The sequence below is a fragment of the Chlamydotis macqueenii genome, chromosome 1 (assembly GCF_036417535.1).
Source record: "Chlamydotis macqueenii isolate bChlMac1 chromosome 1, bChlMac1.mat, whole genome shotgun sequence".
Classification (NCBI taxonomy): Eukaryota; Metazoa; Chordata; class Aves; order Otidiformes; family Otididae; genus Chlamydotis; species Chlamydotis macqueenii.
The window spans coordinates 159,832,197-159,838,788 of NC_141556.1; the positions used below are offsets into that span (position 1 = coordinate 159,832,197).

The following is a 6,592-nucleotide window of genomic DNA, read 5'->3' on the forward strand; positions in this document are numbered from 1 at the left end:
AGGGCTACCTTGGGCTCCACAGAGGAACAGTCCGTGACAACCATCACTGTCATCACCCACCCAACGTAAGCCAAGAACGCCGGTGTGCAGCTGCAGGTCAGGATACACTGTTGAGTTATTCAACATTTCAAGCTCTTCGAAGAAGTCTCCTCTTCCTTCATACCTGTAGTTGATTCAGCCACACCAACTACATTTTTATTCCAAATTTAGTTGAGTGTTTCGATATTGCATTTCTGTGAAGCGGTGAGCGAATTGATTGTGTCAAACCCAGTTAGCACAAATAATCCAACCACAATGATCGAGACAGCAAAAAGCACAGGGGAAATAGCAGCAGCAGAAAATAAAGAGATTGTTTTTGGTTTTAAAGGTTTATTCACCAGAAACAAGTGACTTGAAACTGAAAAGTTTTTTTTCATCAACACTCTTCCTGACTTTCAGTTCAATGACATTTTAATGAACAGTTTCTAACTAGCTCTACTTACGTAAAGTTGCAAATGAACGTGGGAGAATACTGAAAGGTAATGGGGAGTGGAGGGAAAGAAAAAAAAAAAGGAAAAAGAAGAAAATTCCATCAGGCATTTTATTTCTTGGATGCCTTTGAGAAATCGAATATAAATTCATCTGGGGGAAAGTGATCCAGCAAAGATTCGATTGGTAGAAGACATCTGGAAAGGAGTAATGAGTAGACAGAATGAGCCTGAATTATGATAGAGGGACATGAAGAAAGATACAGTGAAATCTGGAAGCCAATTAGGTTACTTTGTAATTGTGCAAAGATGAAGACAGTGTGTTCACATCTGTCCTGGGTACTTCAGCCCCAGACAGCTAACAATAAACTGCCAGGAAAAAAAAATTATAGAAGAGCAGTAAATGTGATTGTAGGACTGGCTGGAGCCATCTAAAGCGAGATTTCTACCCTTATAACAGACAGTATGAAAACACCTTCTTCGATAACAAGTTTAACATAGTTCATGGTTCTTTATTTCTGTTTTTATTGGCAGGTTGGACCAAATTCTTAAACCTTCCAGCAGAACCACAATAAGACCTATGAGGGCCTATTAAAAGTGCAGGGAAAAAAAAAGGCAATATAAACAAGCAGACTGTTCATTCACCTAGCATGGTATGAGTTTCAGTGAGAACACGCCAAACCTAAATAAATCAAGCTGTATAATTTTACTGAGCAGCGTAAGGAGTAAAATAATCATGCAGTGTTGCTGAGATTCCAAGAGCTACCCAGAGGATGCAAAAACATCTAACACCATCAGGCAGCAATGGGAATACCAATTTAATACGCTCTTTCTTCTTCCTGCCATAAATTTTTAACAGAACTTTTTCCAGTGTCTTTTAGTTGAGCTTTTAACCCAAGAAAAAACAAGATTTAAAAAGGGTCCCAAAATGGCAGTCACATGCCACTGGTGGCAGGACTCAAGTACCACTTTTGCTACGGTAGGTATACCATAGCTTAAGAATCCCTAGGTTAGTAGAAAATGTAGTTTATTTAGTGCTGCACACTACAATTCTAGGGACTCTGCAACCAGCAGAGAAACTACAGAGCAGCTGTAGTAGAAGAGATGAAAATTTCACCCACCAAGTGTCAAGCAGCAAGTAGACTTTATTTTTAATCTTATGACAACTGTTATTCTACAAAAGCCAAAGTTAAGGAAATGATGCTCAAATGAAGATTTCAGACTCACAATCACAAACATACCCATGCCAAGGATTTGAGATTTTGGCAGGTCTGCTCACATCTAAAACCAGGCCATTTCTTCAGAGAGTGGGCATAAATGATAAAGGAGGTAAGTTTCAGAGGGAAAGCATGTTGAGGCGACATGTCACGTCATCCACTCACCTATCTGCAGAAGGCAGAAGTACCTCTCCTGTGGTGACAGCAGCAATACCACCACAAAACAGCCCATCTCGTCGGCGACAGGGAAACGTGACTGTATAGCCGCCATCCTGCAAGTTAGCTCAGAAGAGGCCCTTTATACCAGTGCAAACCAGCGCTGCAGCCCACTCCTGTTCCAAATTTCACTCACGTGTAGGTGAGCCACAGCATACACCAGCAAGTGCCAAAGACTGGCGCGCGCCAGCTGGGAGCTCCGGCCTGTGTCCAAAGTTTTGTTGCCAAGATCTCCAGTGAGCAATACCAGGCTGGCACCCCCGACCGCCTTATCACAGGAGAGAGAAACCGCAGGGCTCTACCTGGGGTTCATACACCCTCTTAAAGTGTACAAAGTTGACACTACACAAAAGGGCCTTGTCCACAGCAGGAAGAATTATATGCCTTCCAGTATCAGGATCAGCTGTACTGGATGTATGCAAATAACATTAACGCCAAATACAAGTTACAAATTGGCATCACTGATGCTGAAGCAACTTTCCCTTTTTAAAAACATACTCTCAGACTGTATGAAAGAAGCTTTCCACTAGTCCCCAACAGTAACTTTACAGCATTTCCCAGAAGAGTTTAAATATGCATTTTGCCCTAAAGCCTACCACGGGTGCCTTTTTCGTTTGTGCAGCGTGGTATGCGCACACACGAAGAAAAAACGGAGGACAGACAGCACAATCTACGCGTATTTATCAAAGGTACGAATACCACATTAAAATCACAAGCACTAGGCCAAGTCAAATGTTTAAAATTAATTACACTTTTGCTACTACCTACAAGTCCACACTGCTTTAAAAATCTACAAGTCTGAACAAGATACGTCAGCGTGACATGATCGCTTAAGTATACTAATCCCACATGGATATCCTCTGCAGCTGAATTAAAGGCACACAAGTTGTTCCATGCTACTGTTCAAATACGCATTCAGCAACATTTTGGCTGTCTCTTCCCCTCCCAGCAGAAATGCAAATATGCCTACTAGAAACAGAAAACAAAACATCTGGAAACAGAAGCCTACGGGCAATATTCTCATAGCTCAAAAAATACCTGTGTACTTTCCATGTATACATAAACACATGCATGTGTGCATACATGGAATAAATATACGGGGTTTCCGCACAAAACTAGTGGCAAGAAAAACATTTCACTTCCGACAGTTTTCCTCTCCTGTCACACTCACCTTCACGGGGGGCACCCCCCTCCCTTCCCCAAAACCTGCCCAGCGTTATTCCCTGCTGACCACAGCGAGCCCCCGGCCGCAGTGCTGAAGCGAGGGGTACGGGGTTGGGCGGGGGGGGGAGATTGGCGAGGTGGGGAGGCGATGGGGAAGAAGCCGCTGGGGCGGTCAGGGCCCCACGGAGCCCTTTTCCTCCCCCCCTTCCAGAAGTCACAAAAACTAACTTAGGACTGCCGCTGGCCGCCGCTCCCCGCAAGCGCGCCGTGCCAAATGCTGAGTTCACAAAACCGCAAAGCGCCGCCGAAGCGGGCGCAGCGGGCAGGCGGCAGCCCCCGCCGCCTTCCCGGACCAGAGAAGGCGAAGAGGACAGAAAGCGGCGGGAGCAGAGGGGGGCACCCGGAACAAACGCCGGGCCCGGGGGCGCCTTCCCGCGCCCTTCAGCGCGGCGGCAGCGGCGGCAGCAGGCGGAGAGGCCGAGGCGGGCACGGGGTGGCGGGGGGGGGGGGGGGGGGGGGGGATGGCCGCCTCCCGCCCAGGTGCGGCGGGACGGGCAACGGCTCGGCCCGGCGCGCTCCGGCGGCCGCTCCCCGCCGGGGAGGCGCCGCGGGCCGCCGCCGCCACCACCACTACGGCCGCCGCCGCCGCCAGGCTCCCCTGGGGCCGCCGGCACCGCCGCCGCGACTCCTCCCCGGGCCGCCGGAGAAACGAAACTCCCGCCGCCGCCGCCGTGCGCCCGCAACGTCCCCGCTCGGCCCGGCCCCGCGGCAACGCGAGGGCGGGGGGGGGGGGGGGGGCGGCACGGAGACGCCGCGGGACCCGCTGTGTCGTCACCCCTTCCCTCCCCGTTCCCCCGCAGCCGCGGGGCGGGCGGCCGGCTTACCTCGGAGCGGGGCACGGAGAGGCGGCAGAGCCGGGAGGGGGCAGCCGCTTCTCCCACCCAGGCGGAGGCGGCTCCGCGCAACGGCTTGTCACCTCTCCCGCCGCGGCGGCGGCTGCTCGCTGAGGGGCGGTCCGGCCCCTCCCTGCCGGGGCCGAGCGCCGCGCCGCACCGCCCCGGGGCCGGGCCCGCCCGCCCGCCGCATCCCGCACCGCCCCCCGCGCAGTAGCCCGCGCCGTCCCGCGGCGGCTGGGGAGAGGGCTGGGGCCCAGGCGGTACCGGAGGAGCGGGCCTGCCCCGTGGTGTTTTGCGGAGACCCCGGACCGCCCCGGGGAACAAACCCGAACGTTTTCTCCGCAAAACAACGAGGGAGGCTGCGGAAGGGCCAAAATACTGTGTTTGAGGCGTGTTGTTCTGCTTCCTTTCTGTCGGTGGAGCCATGGGGTGTCACCATTACTGTGGGCGAGGAGGAAACAAACGCGTGGTTTGGCTCCCAGAGCCAGATTTTAACCCGAATTCGCGAACAGTTCCTGTCCCCCTTCAAGTGACGTTCACAGGCGAACCAGCGGCCCCCAGCAGCCAGCGCAGACCACCCTCAGCCCCCGTCCTCCCGCAGGCCGCTCTTCCCGGAGCAAGGCTTGGCACCTTCCCCTAAAACCCATGAAATATCCCAGCCGGAGAGGGGAGGGAGTAGCAATGATTCCCGGTTTGCCTCCAGCCCCTCAGACTACGCTGGTGCTCTGTCGGGTGAAGGGGAGCTGCTGGGGCACTGGTGACTCGGGCCGTGAGTCCCCCGTAATCCCCTCGCCCCCCACGATCTCAGCTGACCCCTGCTCTGTGGGCTGGAAGGGCTGAAGCGTGGTCTGGCAGACCCCACAGTTGTTTTCTGGGCAGTTCAGGTCCCTCCGGAAAGCCAGGCAAGGAGGGGGTGGCCAGGCTTGGACAGGAGTAAGGCAGCAGCTGCTCCACCCTAAGTGGATCTAAACTGCTGTACCATCCCAGTGTGAGTGGAGGGGGATAAATCAGAAAGCATCTGCACTTCAATTTCAGCTAAATCACTTTAATCTGTCCCTAGGTCTTCTGCAAGAATCAGTAACAGAACTTTCAGATTTCTGCCACACTGCCAAACGTGTTACGTTTTGAGAAAATGAGCCTTTCAACTTAGCCAGCTCCTTTGGCATTCAGAGGCTGAAAAAGAGACAAAAAGAAAATACTTTTTTTTTTTTAAGTAATGAGCAAAGTGGTGAATCAGTATTTTAAGGCTAATCGGAAACCAGTTCTAACCAGTCTGTTCAAGGCAAGGATAAAGGTGTTTGACTATAACCAGTGAGAAAAAGTATGTTAATATTGCTCTACTTTGAAAGGGAAATATAATAAATGGAATAAATATGAAGCCCGGCTGAGGATGCCACCAGGTACAATAAGCTGTCAGGAGGAGAGAATGGCTTTGAAAAAGGCGGCGGGGGCGGGGGGGAGAATAAGAAATAAAAAATCTACTGCTGCTGCTCCAGCTTAACCCACTGCTGAAGACGGTAGTCCCCGGGCGACCAGGAGCAGCAACAGCGACATCTCAACCCATTCCTTCCTTCCATTTTTATGGTTTTGATCTTGGTGAATGGCAGTTCTTGTGAAGGAAAATAAGCAAGACTGTAAAAAAAAAATTCCTGGCACATTATTTTTAAATCTTTGTTAAATGGAAGAGGGTGGAAATGAAAAAGACCTTGTTAAATATGCAAAAGGCCTCAACAGGGTGTTCCATAGATAAGACTTTAGTACACAGCTGATATCATAAAACACAGAATCTCCTGAGGCCTTCTATTAGGCATCTACTCACAGTGAAGCAGAATCAGAAATATTTCAGGTCAAATCCAACATAGTTTTTTTTTTTTTATCCTACTTTAAAAAACCTAAAGTGAAAAGCACATTCTCTTCAGGCAACTTATTGTGCCCATTAATTGTTTTTTGCGCAAGCCCCTCTTTCTGCAAATTAACCTGATTAAATTTTGTCTTCCTCTGGTGATTGTGGAGGACAACTGATGTTATTCTATTTACGACAATCTTTTACATATACATCTAAAGCTATCATGAGGTATATTTTCCCTTCAGACTTCTCTTTTTGATAAGAATTGTTGTGTTTTCCCAAACTTTTATCATTCTTGTTGCTCTCCTCAGGACATTCGAATGTAGCATCCACAGTAGGACATTGTGGAACAGCCAAGCCTCATCAGTAATGAAAAAAAGCAGAGTAATTAATGGTGACTTACACATGGCGTATTTGCCAATAAATCCCTCCATGAGATTTGTTCTTGTTGCAACGGCAACTTCATGTTGACTCATTGAGTGTGGGGGGGGGTCAGTGCCAACAGCACCCTTTCTTTGCCATCTATTCCCTGTGTGAATTTCGTGCCTTCCTAGGTGTCTACCCAGCACTTGCTCTCCTCTTGTTCATTTTGGATACTCTCCATCAATGGAGAGTATTTTTAAAGTAGCAATAGTTTATTAATGCATATTCTGAAGTGGCTTATTGATATTAGCACATGGATCATTAATTTTGCATTTTTCTCTAAAAAATAATTTCTAAATCCGTTTAATGAGGCTTACTCAATATTATCCTACTTTGAAAGGTGCAGCCTAGAAAACTGATGAG

General features: G+C 49.5%; 1 protein-coding gene across 1 annotated transcript in view; it reads right to left on the reverse strand.

Annotated features, from left to right (window-relative positions):
• The window catches only part of MBNL2 (muscleblind like splicing regulator 2), a 112,623-nt gene extending 108,558 nt beyond the window's left edge, over positions 1 to 4,065 (reverse strand). Inside the window, exon 1 of the mRNA XM_086771311.1 lies at positions 3,949 to 4,065. The gene's annotated coding sequence lies outside the window, so the exon portion shown is untranslated. The remainder of the gene's footprint in view (positions 1 to 3,948) is intronic.
• Between the last annotated feature and the right edge of the window lie 2,527 nt (positions 4,066 to 6,592).